The sequence below is a fragment of the Myodes glareolus genome, chromosome 5, assembly GCF_982192425.1.
Source record: "Myodes glareolus chromosome 5, mMyoGla1.1, whole genome shotgun sequence".
Taxonomy (NCBI): domain Eukaryota; kingdom Metazoa; phylum Chordata; class Mammalia; order Rodentia; family Cricetidae; genus Myodes; species Myodes glareolus.
Window position 1 is genome coordinate 106,625,172 of NC_142030.1, and position 18,398 is coordinate 106,643,569.

The window sequence follows — 18,398 nt, forward strand, 5'->3', positions numbered from 1 at the left end:
CTCAGTCTCATAAGATGCAACTTTGATGTTATTATTTTTCATGTGTTTTTACTTATTGAGCATTTCATACATATATTCAATGCATTTTGCTCATCTCCATTCTTCCCTTCCTTCTCCCCAATTCCTCCCAGAGTCCCTCATCGCACACTTTTCCAGCTTCATAACTTCTTTTATATTTTTCATAATCCACTAAATCCACTAATTAGTGCTGCCCATCTGTGCATGTGTGTTGACCCTAATACTGGACCACTGGAGCAATTATTAGAGGCCACATTCTTTAAGGAACCCCCTGTCTTTCTCTTTCTTTCCTAGAAGCCATCAACCGGCAATAGCTCCCTGGCTAGAGGTGAAGACATGAGCTCCTCCCATAGCCGTCCTGGAATTTGGTTTGGCTTGATCTCCTGCAGAAAACCATGGCAGTGGTTGGTTTATGACTGCAGCAGTCCTGCAATGTCCAGAAGACACTTTTGAAGTTGTCTTTTCCAACCTCTGGCTCTTCCATGCTTTCCAACCACTTCTTTGTGATGGTCCCCGAGTCTTAGGAACTCAGTGTGTGATATAGGTGTCTCATTTAGGGCTGAGCCCTCCATGGCCTCTTATTCTGTCTACTTTAACTAGTTGAGAGTCTAAAGATCCCAAAGTACAGTTATTAGATGCCCTAGTTGGTAGTATGAAGTTTGAGAAAGACAGATTCTGAAGAGATGCTACAGCCTGTGCCCTGACTATTGGCAGTTTGGTTCCTCACTGAAGTGGGTCAGGGGAGAGAGCCTGGAAGACTGACAACAGCCACATTGCTCTGGAGTCTGGAGGGAAGGCTTCCTTAGCATTTTGGGGAGAAACCTCATCTCTAAAACAATCACTGGCTCCACTACTTGCTTCCTGAGCCCATACCCTACTGCAAATGCACGATACCAGTGAACTATGGCACCTCGGTGTTGGGGGGAGAGAATTCCCAGTATCCCTTGCTTCATGGGTGGTGTCTTATTTTCCTACTTTAAGTCTTTCGCCTCTTCTTATGGTTTCTGCCTGAGGCTTGCCCACAGAGTATAATGGAAGCTTGCTGCCTTTGTTGAATTATTCGTGTGTCATGGTCCTCCCCGAAAGTAGGAAAGAGCTCCTGGGACCCTGGCAACAGAGGAGAGGGAACAGAGGCTCTATGCGGCCGGTGAAAGAGAGGCAGAGTGTTAGAAGCGATCTTTGCTTTCTTGTCCATTATACATTTCTTGTATAAGCACAGGGATGCATTCAGCGTGCTCCCTTTGTCGTGGGAATAAGGATAAATGGATTTAATTTCTATTTTGGGAATTTGCCTTGCCTCTGTTCCTTTTGTCTGAATCCCTTGATCATTTAGAACAGCTTGGCAGTGCTATGTTTCAGAGTAAAGTGAGAAAAAGAACGATAATTTATAAATAGTAGAATTCTAGTTTGAAGAAAACAGATACCTGCTTTTCAGTTTGTGTGTGTGTGTGTGTGCGCGCGCGTTCACATTCCATGTTTCTTGTGCAGAAGTCACAAAATAAGTTTGGGTGTCAGGCCTCACCTTTTACCTATCTGAGTCGGGTTTTTCTTTTCTTCTTTGGTCTGCACACACTAAGTAGTTGTTCTGAGAATTCCAAGATTCCCCTAGTTCCACCTTGTGGAAATAGATCCCAATACACTACTGGATCTTATATGGGTTCTGTGCTATATGGGTTCTCATGTTTCTATAACAAACAGTTTTACCCTCTGAGCCATCTCCCCTCAGCCTGAGTTTTCTGTTCCAAGTATGGGCATGGATAGGGGCTCCAGACACTTGCATTATTAGATATGAGTATAAGGAGCTGTGTACACTCCAGGTTTCCTCTGTGGATCTTTGCCAAGAAGGGACCAAGGACTACTGATCTGCCCAACTCTGACCTGTGAACTTCTCTTGAGTTGTCACAAAGGCAAGCATTTTGCATGTGGAATCATTTTATTTTTCACTTGTCCTCCACCAGAAAGAAAAAAGTAAAGGGTGGCAGGGAGTCAAAGTCTCCTCCCAATGGGAGCTGGCTCTTCCCAGTGCCTCATTTCTCTTCTGTGTCTGGTCTTGTGAGTTAAATAGCAACGATGCACATCCTAGACATGATCTGTGAGTGCAATTTATTTCTGTATTTATGTCTTCCATCTTCGGAGTATCTGCTGGAGTGGATACACCAGAATAATAGCAGATACTGAATACAAGAGGCATCTCAGAGAGAACACACACACCAGCAGAGACTGCCCTGGAGAAACCTCTTTTCCTTGTCCCCCTCAGCCCAGAGTTAGCAGACATTTGCTAAGAGATTTAAAATTCTGGAGGTAAAAGGAACTGATGATTGATTAAAAGTAGCCACTAAGCACTACATGCACAGGATGCTGTTCTAGGCACATCATAATCATTTAGCACACTCACTTTGACACCCCCTGCACAGACGGAGGAGAGCTTGGTTCCTAAGTAAGCCCTGAACTTTCCTCGTTCATGAACACTCGTGTCAATAACTTTCTTTTCTATGGTAGTTGATGCTATGTCTCTCTTAAAATTTTAACCTGTATTTATTCCTTGTAATTTTATATATAAATAGAGTGTATTTAAATCATACCTATCCACCCTTTCTTCTAGACACGTTCTATACTATCTCCCAACTTCATGTCTCCTTTTGTAAACAGCCCACTATATCTAATTAGTGCTGCTCCTATGTGAATGGGCATAAGGCACAGTTAACTGGAGAATGGGCAGCCTACCAGGGCTCTCCATGCACAAGACCAAAGCAGTCATCACATCAGCATGGAGAGAGAAGGGGTCACCGGGCCCCATGCCTGACTGATATGCTGCTCCTCTCGTTCCAGTGATGTCTCCATGACAACTGGTCAATCAACAGTGACTTCCTTTTTCTCAGTGTGAAGCTCCCTGTCCTGTGTAAGTACCTGGAAGGCAGCTCATACATAAGTACATAGTGTTCCAGAGCAGTGGGCAAGAGTGGGAAGGATGGCTGGTAGTGTTCAGGTGCACAGGAGTTGCAGAAATACACAGCTTCTTAGACAAATGATCAGAGCGTTCCTGGGCTCCCACTCACCACTCGCCGTGTGCCTTGGGCATGTCTGCACGAGGCGCCATCCCTAGACTTATCGTCCTTTCATCCCGAGTCCATGCTCTTTTTTTTTTTATATACATTTCTTGGGATGCTTTATCTCTTGGGAACAGGACGGCAATTTCTCTCTTTTTAAGCTTTCGTCTGGGTTCTCCTTTTGTAATTTCACAGAAAATTTAGAGGAAGATACAGAGGTTTCCCATATGGCCTTTGTCTCTCCACATGCACAGCCTCCCAGCTGGTTATCTGCTTCTTCACCAAGCTGTGATTGTGGTTTCGTGTCTGTTGCTGTGGTAAAATACTCTTGAGAAAAAGCAACTAGAAAAAGGAGGTCCATCACTAAAGAGAAGCCCGGACAGGAACTCAAAACAGCTAGTCACATCACATATACAGTTAGAGAGAGAGAGAGAGAGAGAGAGAGAGAGAGACAGAGACAGAGACAGAGACAGAGACAGAGACAGAGAGAGGGGGAGGAGAGATTGCTGTCCATGCTGGCATGTTCTCTAGCTTTCTTCATTCTTACATAGTTCACCATTACACACCACCCTAGAAATGGCACTGCCCACGGTGTTCTGGGTCTTCTTACAATAATTAACAACCAAAAAATACCCCACAGTAGTGCATATAGACCAACTAGATTGAAAGAGTGATTCTAGGTTGTGTCAAATTGAAAATTTCAAACTAAGCAGCACACATGGGGTACAGGGTTAGTCCCTGAAAGCTGCTCAATTCATACAGACTCCTACTGCAGGTTTGGAATTTTACTGGGAAGTATGTACATTTCAAAATAATTTTCATCCTCATACTCTGCAGCCAGGTGTACACCTTTACACCCGAAGAATAAAAATCCAGAGACATGAACACACTGGGTAAGATGATGTGGATGGAAAGACTCAAGTCCAAATGTTCTTAAGGCTTGCTCTTTCCATTCTGCCAAACCTTCTATAGGGTCCCAGGCATTTTACTGGACATTGGGGAAAAGCAACGTTGAATAAGATGTGGAACTTTTCTTCACAAAGCTCATGGATCATGGGGTGTTGGTGGGGACCCACAGATGTTTATAGGTTGTTAAGAAACTGTGGAAGTTCAAAGACAGGTGTGCTGAGGATGGGAGTCAACTAAAGAGATGTGACTCAGAGAGGATGGACCGTCTGTGACTCTCTGATCTCCATGGAACCAACACCTATGGCCTGGGGTTAGAAGCTAAGCTAATGAAATTCAGTGGAACCTCAGGGCAGCTCCATGGAAATTCTTTAGTGGTAGAAGCATGTCTCTGGGGTTACAGGTGAAGTTATCAGAAGTCACGTTGGAAGATTGGTACCTCATTGAAAAAGACATGTCTCTGTGTGGTTTCCATCCATTTGCTGCATCTGTGAGACAAGTTGTCTTTTTAATGGGGGAGCGGAGCCATTTCTGTGCCACCTGTCAGTGTTTAGCATGCCACTGAGGCTTATTACTGCTGCCATCTGCTGCCAAGGAGAAGTGCTCATGTTCTGGGTGGCTCTTAAAAGTGGGGAGGAGGCAGGGCTGAGGATCCGAGTGGGAACACACACTACTAGCACAATAAAAGTTTTCATTCTTTTTCTCTGTGTTCTGGAGGGTTCATCCTCCGTACCCCAGCTGCCTTTTGCTAGCCTCACTGGTGTGTGTGTGTGTGTGTGTGTGTGCGTGTGTGTGTGTGTGTGTGTGTGTACACCAGAGATCAATCTCATGTGTAATTCTTTAGTAGTCATACACTTTGTGTTTTTGAGTGTCTTTTGTTGGATCCTAGAACTCTCCAATTAGGCTTGGCTGCTTGACCACTAAGATCTAGGGACTCATCTGTCTCCACCTCCCCTTGTCTGGGTTTATAGGCACATCTGCTCATAGCTGTTTTATGTGGGTGCTGGAGACTGAACTCAGATCATCTTGTTTGCACATCATTGGCTTCCCAGACTCCCTAAGCCCTCGTCATCCTCTCCTTTATGTCAGTTTTTTTTTTTTCCACCATGGATTCTGTGTCTACAGCATCACAGGGCATAGTTAGCCACAGTTAGCAGTTTGGCCACATGATACGGGAGAATTGTCTGTATTCTGTCAATCATTTTAATAAAACGCTGATTGGCCAGGCAGGCAGTATAGGCGGGAAAGCCAGACAGGAAGTAGGGGTGGAGCAAAGAGACTGGGAGTATTCTGGAAGAAGAGCTCCCTCAGCACTCCTGCGCAGACCACTGAAGAGGCAGCATGTAACTTGCCCAGCTGAGAAAGGTACGGAGCCATTATGGCTAACATAGATGAGAATAATGGGTTAATATAAATTATAAGAGTTAACAAGAAGCCTGACCTAATGGGCCAATCAGTTTACCACATATCAACTTTTATTTCCTGCACTAAGTAGTGGGCATATACTGTCATTTAAGGTGACATCAAAAGCTCCAAATATTGGACTGTTGAAATGAATGGCTTTAGATTGGTAAGATACCTCAGTAAATAAAAGTGCTTTGCTGCATAAGTTTGACACCTTCGGTTTGATCCCTGGAATTCATGCTAAAACCAACCAATCATCCAGCTAACCAGCCAACCAGACAACCAACCTGTCAACAAATCAACCAACCAATCCACCAACAAACCAATCACCAATCAGCTAGCCAACCAACCAACCAAGCAACTAACCCACCCACCCACCAACAAATCAATAAACAAACCAACCCGACAACAAACCAATCAACCAACCAGCCCACCAACAAACCAATCAACCAACCAGCTCACCAACAAATCAATCAACTAACCATCCCACCAACAAACCAATCAACCAACTGCTAACCAACCAACCAACCAACTAACCCACCCACCAACAAATCAACCAACCTAATAACAAACCAATCAACCAACCAACCCACCAACAAACCAACCCGCCAACCAGATGTGGTGGTGCTTCTCTGAAATCCTAGTGCTCTCATAGTGAGGTGGGATGGAGAAAGGAGAACCTGAGACCTTGGTGGCTGGCTAGCATAGGTGTATTCATGTAGCAGAAACAATAGCAAAAGAGCCCCTGTCTCAACAAGGTGGAAAAAGACAACTGACTCCAAAAGTTGTCCTCGGATTTTCATAGCGTACCATAAAATATGTGTGCCTGTATATGCTTACACACATGTATGGTGCACATATATCCATTCATTATGAAATAATCATAAATAAAAAGATGTCTTAAGTCTAATTTAGTTAAACTTATTTATTTACACCAATCTTTCCTAAGTGCCATTGAGGTCAACAGCAATGAACAAGGCATGGCTGCTGCTTTGAGGGCCTCATGAGTTGTTCTGTACGTGTTCATTGCATGTGATTACATGAGGTATTGATTACAAGTGAAGTAAGCCATGTCTTATGTAGTAGCTCACAGAGAGGAAATGAATGCTTTCTCTAAGTTTGGAGCAAAGCAGGCAAGAGAGGTGAGCGTACATGAAGGTTCGTCTCAATTCCCAGCTTGATAAGCTTTAAAATCACTGTGGAAGCAAAGCTCTGGCTTGCCTGTGAAGAAGTTTCTAGATTAGGCTAATTAAAGTGGTAAAGCCCACTAAGTGTGGACACCACTATTCCATAGGCTGGTGTCCTAGACTGAATCAAAGAGAGAAATCTAGGATTCATCTTTCTGTTTCCTAACTAAGGATATAATACATTAAGATGTCTTTGGCTCCTGACAGCATGCCTTTCCTACCTTGGACTGTAAGCCAAGTAAACCCTTACTTTCATAAGTGGGTTTTGTCAGGTATTTTCCTGAATTGAGCATGTGATTAGATTTGCATTTAGGAAAAAAAATCAGAATTGTCTTATCCTGAAAACCAAAGGAAGGAAGAAAGGCCAGAATCCAGTCTATGGAGAGATCCACTATGGTGAAAGTAACCATGCATTATCATCAAAGAAACCAGCAAAGACTGCTTAAGTGGAATGATGGGTGTCAGACTCGGATCCCAGGGCTGAGAACTGGCAGAAGGTAAAGAAATGACTCTCCTTCTTGACTGAAAAGTGTATGGATGAGGTTCCTTTAGTGTGGCTAGGCAGGCTCAGCTGAAAGTGGGTAGGTGCTTCGAGCCAGAGCTGGGTCATGAACAGCAAAAGAAAAGGAGAAGTGAGAGCAAGAGCTTGTGTGGGTGAGACCCCAAGAGCAGATGCAGGGAGAGGAGTGTGATCCCCCATCCCATGTGGGAGGAAAGGAGGACGAGATGGATGCGCTCCATTGCAGCAGGCTGTGTGGGTTTGCTTGTGGGTATTTCTTGTCTAGGAGCATCTGCTTTCTCTCGGATGTAGGAGGCAGGATCGTCTGATGAGTGATGAGTGTGGTCATGGCAGAGACAGAGCGAGAGAAAAGTATCACTTTGGGATAAAACTAACCCAGAATGATTGTAGAAGGAGTGGTGGGCTGCTTCCCGCCGCCCACCTCCCAGCTAGCTTTACCCCTGAAATAATTACACGGAAACTGTATTCTTTAAAACACTGCTTGGCCCATTATCTGTAGCCTCTTATTAGCTAACTCTTACATATTGATCTAACCCATTCTAATCATCTGTGTAGCACCACGAGGTGGTGGCTTACCAGGAGGATTCTAACCTGCAGCTGTCTCGGAGAGGAGAGTCATGGCGACTGCCTCATTGCCTTCTTCCTCCTAGCATTCTGTTCTGTCTACTCCACCTATCTAAGCTGCTGTCCTATCAAAAGCCAAGGCAATTTCTTTATTAACCAATGAAAGTAACACATAGACAGTTAACCCTCCTCCATCAAATGATGGACTGGGATTACTCGGCGGAGGTGGACTCCCTTGAAGGTGTGCATCAGAACACATCAGGTGCCCGAGTTGTCCTTTTCTTCTTGGACAGAGGAATGAAAAGGCACCAGGGTTGAACTTTCCTAGACTTGAGTTTCATCTGAATGGTGCGAAGAGAAAGCAAAAGATGGCTCAGAGAGCTCAAGGTACGGACAAAGATATTGTTAAAAGTCCTGAACCCTGAAGTCTAAGTTGACTTAATTAATGAAGAAAGGATAGGGATGGTGGCCTCAAACAGAGCGCAGTCTAGAACTCTCAGAGGGAAAGAAGTTGAATGAACAAAAGGAAGAAGAAATAGACCTTGGCTGGACTTTCTTACAATGCTGCTTCCAGATTCAATGTTAACAGGAATGGGTTTTCTGAGGTTGGAGGGAGAGAAAAAGATCAACTTTCCCCCCAGCAGCCTTCTGTTGCCAATAGATTTTTGGCAATTGTATATGTATTTGATATGATGTATCTGTGCATGATGTATATGCACGTGCATATACACATGTATATGATGCATATCATGTGTATGATATATATGCATATGATATATATGTATGTGTATGTAAGCTGTGTGTTCAAAGCTGAGAGGTTTACAGTTGCCTGCTGTAGGATTTTCCTTTTAAATTCTAGTAAGTGTTCCATGAACTTAAAAACAAAAATAAACAAACAATAAAAAAAAACCCCAAGGAAAAGTGGAGAGTAATTGAGGAAGATCCCTGACATTGGCCTCTGACCTCCACAAGCATACTCTCAGATATACACACATGAACATGCATACAAATCACATGCAAGAGAATCCCATATACTTACATGCAGTAAAGGCTACTGATACACTTTTTCCCTTTGATAACAAATAGACTCTCTGGCCTGGGTCCCACTCTATATTAATTAATAAAATTAATTAATTTTATGCATGTGAATGTTTTGACTGTATGTAATATGTGAACCAGGTGCATGCCTAATATCCATATAAGTCAGAAGAGAGCATCAGATCCCATGGATCAGGAGGTATGGATGACTGCGAGCCTCATGAAGGTGCTGGGAACTGATGCTGGATCTTCTGCAAGAGCAGCCAGTGCCGTCTCTCCAGCCCCCATAGTACTCTCCTTTCTCTGCATGGTTTTGTTTTGTTTTGGTTACCATTTCTTTACGAACCTCTATCCTGGCCTACTTCACTCTGTGTTGTGTGTGTCAGTGCCACCTCTCTCCTTTCTGTACTGTGTGTGTGTGTGTGTGTGTGTGTGTGTGTGTGAGAGAGAGAGAGAGAGAGAGAGAGAGAGAGAGAGACAGAGAGAGACAGAGAGAGACAGAGAGAGACAGAGCAAGAGACACAGAGAGAGCTCACGCGTGAGGAGGCTAGAGGATGATGTAGGCTACTGTCCTCAAAGACAGGTTAAAGTCAAAGAGTAGCTGTAACTAAGCTGGGCTTTATTCAGAAGAAAGATCCGTTAGACCATATTGGGACTCCCGAGTTGATGGGCTTGAGACATTAAGATTGCTGGGGCTGGGGACAGGTGCCCTCAGACCCATCTTTGTTTTTCTTTTTGGCTTAGACCAAGTCTCACTATAAAGCCCAGGCTAGCCTGAAACTTTTTATGTAGTCCAGCTAAGCCTTGAACTTGTGATTCTGAGTGTGTGCCACAATGTCTGGTTTTCACCTATTTTAGTAGTGAGCACTGTGAGAATGCTGGGCCACACAGAGAAATACGTGAGGATGTTGGGCCACACAGAGAAATACGTGAGGATGCTGGGCCAAACAGAGAAATACGAGAGAATGTTGGGCCACACAGAGAAATACGTGAGGATGTTGGGCCACACAGAGAAATACGTGACTAGTTTGCTGCCATCTCCGTTTATGTCCACAGCAGACAGCGTTAATTGACGGCTGCGCTTTTCTCTACAGAGTTAAAATTTTCAATAGAGTGTTCTTGAGAATCGCTGCTAATTGAGCCAGCTGGCCTTCGAGGTAGAATCAGTCACTGCCTCTACTAGTTTTCCAGGTTGTCGTAATATATGACCATGTGACAGGTGACTTCAAAACAACAGAAGTTTATTCTCCTGTGGTTGTGAAGAAATCGCAGATCAAGGTATCTGCAGTGCTGGTTTGTTCTGGAGGCACTGAAGGAAGGCTCGTCCCCTTTCTCCTGGCTTCAGGAGCCTGCGGCAGCCCTTGGTTGTCTGTACTTTGTAGCTGTGTGACACTGGTCTCCATACCCATCCTTATGTGGACTGTTTCCTCCTGTGCTCTGCGTGTCATCCCTTCCCCTCCCCCCCCCGTGTGTGTGTGCTTGTATGTGCAGGTGCACATGTGTGCTCGTGTGTGTGTGAAGAAGGCTGGAGGATAATGTTGACTGTCACATGACTTCACATGCTTATTTTTTGACACTGGGTTCTCATTGACCTGGAAACCAGATAGAGCTGGCTGGCCAGTGGGCTGTGGGGATCTACCTGTCTCTGCCTCCTCAGTACTGGGACTGTAAGATGGGGCCCCACGGCCAAGCTGTTTTTAAATGTGGATTTTGAGGCCCCAAATCAGGTATTCATGCTTGCAAGGTGAAAACATCCACTCAGCCATTTCCTCACCGCCCTCTCCTTTCTTTCGTAAGGACACCAGCCATCGAATTCTGGGGTCACCTTAAATCTAGTTTGACCTTTTCTAGACATCTTTAATTAATTAATCTACAAAGACCTGTTTCCAATAAGGTCATATGTACTGATACTGAAATTAGGATTTGAACACGTCTTTTCAGGAGCCACTGTTAAAGCCAGGGCCACCACTCCATCCACTATACACCACTATTAGGGAGCAGTTTGAACCCAGTCTCTGGCTCCTGGCTGACTTTCCTGCTCATCAGAAGGTTTAGCTGAGATCATGAGGGCAGGACATGTTAGTGATAGTAGAATAGTAGACATGGGTGGGTTTGCTGTCTCTCTTTCTCTACGTGCATGCTTGGAGAGGCCGTGTGAGGACATGTGGAGGAAGGGAGGAGGAGTCTCATCCTTCACTTACCTTTCTGGTAGCATTTCTAAGTACATGCTTTTTAACTTATGCGGTTGACAGCATTTTGTAATGACACTGTGAGCTGGTGGAGCAGACATCCACCCCCAGCCTCAACTAATTACTGGATAAATGGCAGCCATCTGCGGCAAACTGTGCTGAAACTCAAGCTTTTCTTAGGAGTTTGGAATTGGACCAAGAGAGAGTCGGCATCTCCCCAGGCATCTTGAGGTTAAACAGTAGACTTTGAGGCTCTTGGTGTCCATGTGGTGGGCAGCAGAAAAGGCAGGTGTTGGAGGAAGCACAAGGGTACAGATGCCCTAATAAAAAGGCAGCTAAGAGGCTGCTATGATCAGGGTCCAGAAGAAAACCTCCCTGCCACCTCTAAGCCTTCTGGGACTATTTTTCTTTGCTCTTGAACGCCACAGATTAAAATCTTAAGTATTTTTCGTTGTAAATCTTTATTCTCTTGTCCTTATTAAGGTAGTGTGAGTTCATTTCTGGTGTTTGCAAACACACAACAAATCTCAAGTATGCTGTCTTGACTGTTTCCAGTATTTATGCTTAGGTACTTAGGCTTGTGCAAAGGCCCAGAATCCCCTGACTGTTCAGATGATGATGAGAAGCCAACAAATCATAGATACTTCCTTCTGAAGCTTCTCCTGCTGTTGAAGTAGGTCACACAGCCAGTGTGATGCCACAGATAACACCACGAGCAGGCCAGGAGAAATCACACCACAGAGATACTAGAGGTTGACTTGGAGGTCCTTCAGTGATATGAATTCATCTCCTGTCACAGAAGAAAATTAAATTGTCTTTCCTGACTTGTTTCTATAGGATATTATTAACTTTTTCTTAGTTTGCTCTTGTTTTTGCCTGGAGCAGAAGGCTGGTGTGTTATTTGAGCTCCCCCTCAACTCAGAACACACTATGATAGTTTCAGTCATTGCTCCCAACAATCACGATTGCTGTTAGTGAGGATTTATAGATGTCCTTACATTTCTAAATATCCTTTTATGCCTTTCCATTTCTATGGTAACCTAGATAGCCTGCTCAGCACACACAGATACCTCTTTGGGAGAAACCTGATAGAGGAAAAATCTGAATTACAGACGAGATAAGTAGGAGTGTGGCTATTCACATGGTTTTGTAGAGGATTCAGATACCAGCATCCCCTGGTACCTCTGGTGTATTCCCTATTCTCTTTACAGACCATCAACACTGTCTTACACATAATAGGCTCTGAATGGAAATTCTGATGATTGATTGATGAGCCTCTCGGGATGGATAGAGCTGTGAAGCTAGGGTTATAGTTTGCTGCTGCCAATTGGAGATAAATCACGGAGGAAGGGAAAGCGACTGTGAGCAGAGAGCCACAGTCAGTAGGGAAATGGGGCTTAATTCTAAAAAAATGTGATTCAAAAAAATGTGATTCACACAAAGTTTTTAGGAAGCTGCTTGCTGCATAAACTAAACTATACATGAATTTTTCATGTAAATGTCCCCAAAGACACGAGAAAATTCTTCCTAGAACAAAGCATTGGATAACCAAAGGAGGAAGTGTATACCCATTCCACAGTCATGCTGGGAATCAGTATTTTTGCAAAGAGGAATTAATTTTCTTTCTCTGTCTCTATCTCTGTCTGTTTTTTTTTCTCTGTGGGAGTGTGTGCTCATATGCATGCAGGTGTACATGCGTGTTCAAATATATTCATGCCTGCTTGGAGGACAGAGGATGACAGCTGTCATTTCTCAGGGTCATTGTTATTCTCCTGGCCTTCCCTGACCCTGTAAGAGACAAGCTCCGCCCACCCCAATCTCCCCTCCCCGCCTCCTGCCCAGGCAAACTGATCTTGCATCTTCTCTCCATTCTCTCTCTCTCTCTCTCCCCATCCTTTCTCCCTCCTTCCCCTTCCCTCCTCTCTCTCTTTCTCTCTCTCTTTACCTCTTCTCTCCATAATCCTCTTACCCTTATACCCTTCCTAATACCCACTAAATAAACTCTTTACACAAGCTCTTTCCGCATGGCACATCTGTCAGTCTTCCATCCGCCAGGGGACCAGCCAGGGTCGTGCTGCCATGAATCTTTCAGTCACTCACATTTTTTTTTTTAAGACAAAGTCTATGTCTAGGCCTGGAACTCACCAGGTAAACTATAGTGGCTGTTCACTCAGTCCTGGGACCCTCCTGTAGCTCCTCCCCTTGCCGGGGTTAGAAGTGCGCAGTATATATCTGGTCTTTTAAATGTAGAGTTTGGAAGACGGAACTCAGGTCCTCATGATTGCAAGGCAAGCACTCTGCTGACTGAACCCAGCTCTCCGCTATTAATTTCCTGATTCTAGGATCATGCTGTGAAGAGGTCCAGTTTGCAAACCGGAGCCTTCATTGAAATGAACACAGAGGAGGCTACCAACACCATGGTCAACTACCACATGACCGTGGCACCTATGCTGCGTGGACAGCCCCACAAGGAGCTCAAAACTCACAGCTCGCCCAACCAGTCATTCACCCAGGCAGCCCTGTAGGCCGTGAACTCTGTGTAACGTGGAAACTGGCTGCTGTGGGTGCTGGAATGGCAATGGCAGGAAAAGCCTGTTGCGCAGGCTCATTGTGGAAAACCTCTTCTGCCCAGTGACCCTGGACATGCTGCACAGATCCGCTCTAAGTTCGGCACAGTCTCGAAGATCTTCACATTCATCAAGAACAACCAGTTCTGGGTGAGGCTGCAGCAAGCAGACCGGGAGTGCCCATCATGCCAAGCTGTCCCTGGACGGTCAGAACCTCTACAACACTGCTGTGCTCTGCACATCGACTTCTCCAAGCTCACCAGTCTCAACGTCAAGTACAACAAGAGCAGAGATCACACTCGGCTTCACCTGCCCTCTGGGGACAGCCAGGCTTCGCTGGACCAGACCATGGTTGCAGCATTTGGTATGCTCTGCGCAATGTCAGCCTCTCTGCATGCAGGAGCCAGATTCCCTCCCACCTTTGCCTTCCCTCAGGTCTCTCTGTTCCTAATGACCACAGAGCGCTACCCATCTCTCCCCTGTGCTGTACCTTCTGCTGTGGCGGCTGCCATGGCTGGACATATTGCTATCCCAGACTCGGTAGGTGCCAGGAATTCCATCCTCCTGGTTAGCAACCTGAACCTTGAGAGAGTCACACCTCAAGGCCCCTCTATTCTTTCTGGTGTCTATGGTGATGCGGAGCGAGTGAAGATTCTGCTGGATAAGGAGAATGCACCTGTACAGCTGGTGGAGGGCAGCCAGGCTCAGCTGACCATGAGCCCCTGAATGGGCAGGCACAGCTGCAGGGAATCAGTGCGCATCACACCGTAAAAGCATCAGAGTGCGCAGCTGCCTCGTGAGGGACAGGAGGACCACGACCTGACCAAGGACTATGGCAACTCACCGCTATCCGCTTCAAGAAGCCCAGGCTCCAAGAACTTCCAGAACTTCTCCCACCCTCAGTCACAAGATGGCGCTGACCAGATGGGCTCTGGGGAGGTGGCAGTCAGGCGCTGATTGAACTGCACAACCATGATCTGGGCGAGACCACCACCTGCGTGTGTCTTTTTCTAAGTCCACCATCTAGGTGCCCCTGGGCCTGTCGCAGTTTCCACCATTCCAGAAAAGGCACTTTAAAAAGCAGCTGAGCCAGGCAGTGGTGGCACATGCCTTTAATCCCAGCACGCGGGAGGCAGAGGCAGGCGAATCTCTGTGAACTTGAGGCCAGCCTGACCTACAAGAGCTGGTTTAGAACAGGCCCCAAAGCTACACAGAGAAACCCTGTCTTGAAAAACAAAACAAAACGAACAAGCAGATAAATAAATAGTAGCTGAAGTGATTTTACAAACCAGAGATTTTATTTATTTATTTTAAATATTTATTTATTATGTACACAATATTCTGCTTGTATGCCTGAAAGCCAGAAGAGAGCACCAGACCTCATTACAGATGGTTGTGAGCCACCATGTGGTTGCTGGGAATTGAACTCAGGCTCTTTGGAACAGCAGGCAATGCTCTTAACCTCTGAGCCATGTCTATTTTTTTTTAATTTTTTTTTTATTAAATTATAAAAGTTTCCATTTCAGCCCCTCCTCCCAACACCCTCCCACTCCCCCCACTCCCTCTCCTCCTCCCTCTCCATCCCCTAGAGCAGTCAGGGTTTCCTGCCCTGTGGGAAGTTCAAGTTCCTCCCCCCTCCCTCCAGGTCCAGGAAAGGTGAGAGTCCAAACAGACTGGAGCGCCAAAATCCAGTATGTGCAGAGGAAGCAAGTCCCAGAGTCATTGTCAATGGCTTTTCAAAAAGGCTCCGGGCCAGCCACATTCAGAGAATCTGGTTGGATCACGACCTCGTTCAGTCCCAGTCCAACAGGCCTTGGTAAACTCTCATTATATCAGTTCCCTTGTATCAGTGGGTGCTCGCATCCCTCGCAGTCCTGATTACTTTTTTTATTTTCTTCATCTTTCTGTTCCTCATTTGGACCGTGGAGTGCTCAGTTCGGTGTTCCAATATGGGTCTCCATCTGTATCGCCATCCAACGTCGGATGAAGGTTTCCTCTGCCCTTGCCTTCTTTGCTCACGTTCTCTTTCCTTCTGCCTCTTATTTGGACCTAGGGAGCTAGGTCCCGTGTTCCAACGTGGTTCTCCGCCTCCATCTCCATCCATCGCCAGATGAGGGTTCCCTCCTCCAATGGAAGTCTGCTAGAAGTTCACTCTCTCTTGCTGGCCAGGAATGTGATTGAGCTGAGACAGGGCTTGCCTGTCCTCAGACAGGCTCTCAAAGCACCGGAGCTGCCCCTGCCGGACTGAGCCCACAGTCCAGGCCCAGCCTGTCTATTTTTTTTAAAGAGAGATCATTTGCATTTTTTAAAAAAAATTATTTCTAGCCCGTGTTGCCATGGCTGAAAATGGCTTGGGCCACAGAGGCCCAGTCAGGCCCGGACCCATGCCTTGAGGGGCTCAGGTATGAGGCCACAGTGGTGCCCTGAACACAGTCACTTTCTTGTGCCTTACAAAACCAGCCTGTCTCACAGACACATATCCACCCTCTCATGACACCAGTCTGTCTCCAGACCTGCAGGGGAGCCAGGTGGCCTGCACCATAGGCTTCCTGTGCTGTGTAGGAGCTGGGGCCACCTCCCCAACCCTTACAATCAATTGACATGATACTCCCTGGCCAGCCCAGGGACCTCATTCTATATACAAAAGTGACCTTTGTATTCAATCCTGTGGAGTCGCAGACACCTGTGCCTAGCAACATTTCCACTTGACCAAATGCCCAAATCTTTTTTTTTTTCATGTATATGCAAGAGATGCAGTTTAAGTAATTTTTATAGCAATGATACAATGGTCTGTGCGTAATCAACGCTTTTGTGTCCCTGCACAGTTTTCTTCCTTCCTGGTGACCAGCTTGCAGGAGGGGTCCAGGCCAGTGCTGTTTCTGCTTGGGGAAAACAGCTCTGGGACTAATGGGTTCCTACGTTTAAAGTTTGGATTAAAGTTTTGTTTTCTACCTCTGACTAGGCCCACGTAAGGGGCTAACCTCTAGGACTTAACACTCCTCCAAAATGCTCACCTCCATGCCTCTCTTGCCTCTGTATTTCTGATCATACAGTCATTCAGAGAAGGGTGGGAACTGAACTGAGCAGTCATAATCTCGTTTAGATGCATTTGAGGATGTCTTTGTAGTTAGCATCAATGCAGATGCAGCCCACTGTGGGTACTGTGGGTACTGCTGCCCAGATGAGATGAAGATGCAAAGACAAACAGGACCTGGAGGAAATGCTGAATGGGCACCAAGGTGAAGATGAATATAGCATGTTGGTCAGATTTGGTCTTCTCTGAACATATCTGAATCCTACGTGTGTGTGTGTGTGTGTGTGTGTGTGTGTGTGTGTGTGTGATGTGTGTGATGTGTACGTATGCATGCAGGTTTCTGGGTGTCAATGAATGCAAGTGTAGTATAGATGTGTACAGACATTAGAAATCTTTCCTTAGGAACTAGCAAACTTGCTTTGAGATGGGTTCCCTCATTAGGGGTTCACTGAGTAGACTGTGTTGACTGGCTAGAGAACTTCAAGGATTTGTATGTCTCTGCCTCCTTAGCACTGGGATTCCAAGTGCACACCACCAAACCTAGCTTTTTAATGTGTGGTGCAGGGAGGGCATCAAACTTAGCCAGTCCTGCTTGTGCAGTGAGCAAACCATGTCTGCAGCTGCCTGAGCCTCGCCCCTGACACTGTGTCCACAGGCTGTGTGCTGTTCCATCTTCTTGTCTTTATTACTATTTTTTTTATTGAGTTATCAATGTGGGAGGGCTTGCTCTATGGCAGGCATTCCTTGTAAAGTGTTTACACATGAAAGGAACACAGTCCCTACTGTTATAAAGCATACGGTGGAACTAGGAGAAGACAAAGGTTAGACAAACACACTATTAAATAAATATATCATTTGGAATTGGAACTGCCATAGAAAGAAAATCCTGGAAGAAGTCACCATATAGCCACACTTTTGTCTGTGGTTAGCTGTGGTTGGTTCTCCCAGCAGATTCAGAGGCTGTGTCTTGGAAATCACTGAGTTTCCCACAGTGACTTGTGTGGAGTCTGTATATGTGAGATCTCTGGGGCCGAGAACTAGTAAGTGGCTTTGCCTAATTATCACCTTCCCCAAATGGGCACTTACCAGAAGGACATGCTGCACAGAGGGGTTCTCACCAGCTCGGCAAGTCCTTGGGTCAGGTACCTATGCTCCTGACCTTTCTCCCTTAAATGGTAAGAAAGGAAGGTTCCCCCTGGGGATCACACAAGACGTAGCCAGCAAGCCAGTACTAGAACCCTGGATGTCACATAAACAAGGTACTCCATGTATGCAAATTCCGTTATTATCAGCTCCATAGGAACAGGGTGTAACTTAGCAATTTCCAAGAAGGAAGCCTTCCTCGGAAGTCCTCCAGGGCCACAGGCTCTAGAAGCTGGGAGGGACGGGACAGTCTTCTTCTAGACTCTCCAGAACAAACCAACCCAGCAAAAATCCACAGTCACCTATGTTTTGTCAGATGTTACGGCAGCACTAGGAAGCTGATAGAGATGGCAACAGACCTCTTCTCGTGGGACATCCATGACTTCCTTAGACCACAAACCTTTCATGCGCTCTCTGCCTCGAAGAAGCAAGGGCTTCTGTCTTGGCCAATGGGATCCCTAATTTTAGTGACAGCGGTCTCCTGCATGTCCTACTCTTGTGAGCATTCCTGTGGCATCATGCCCCGTGTGTGTGTGTGTGTGTGCGTGTGTGTGTGTGTGCGTGCATGTTCACCTGCTTACCTTCCACACCTCATGTCTTGTTCTATGGAGCTCTACTGTTCACCCTGTCCAACCCTCTCACACCATGCGTGGTTATTCTACTTCTCTGTGCTCAGCACATTTCTCATTCTTTCTCCATATCGTGTACATATCTGGCACATTGCTGGGTTTATGTGTGTGCTTGTGTGTGTGTGTGTGTGTTTATGTGTGTATGTGTAGGG

At 45.8% G+C, this 18,398-nt stretch overlaps 1 pseudogene; it reads left to right on the forward strand.

Moving 5' to 3' along the window:
* Window positions 1-14,467, forward strand: part of LOC148122169 (polypyrimidine tract-binding protein 1-like) — a 28,279-nt pseudogene extending 13,812 nt beyond the window's left edge.
* The last annotated feature ends 3,931 nt before the right edge of the window (window positions 14,468-18,398 follow it).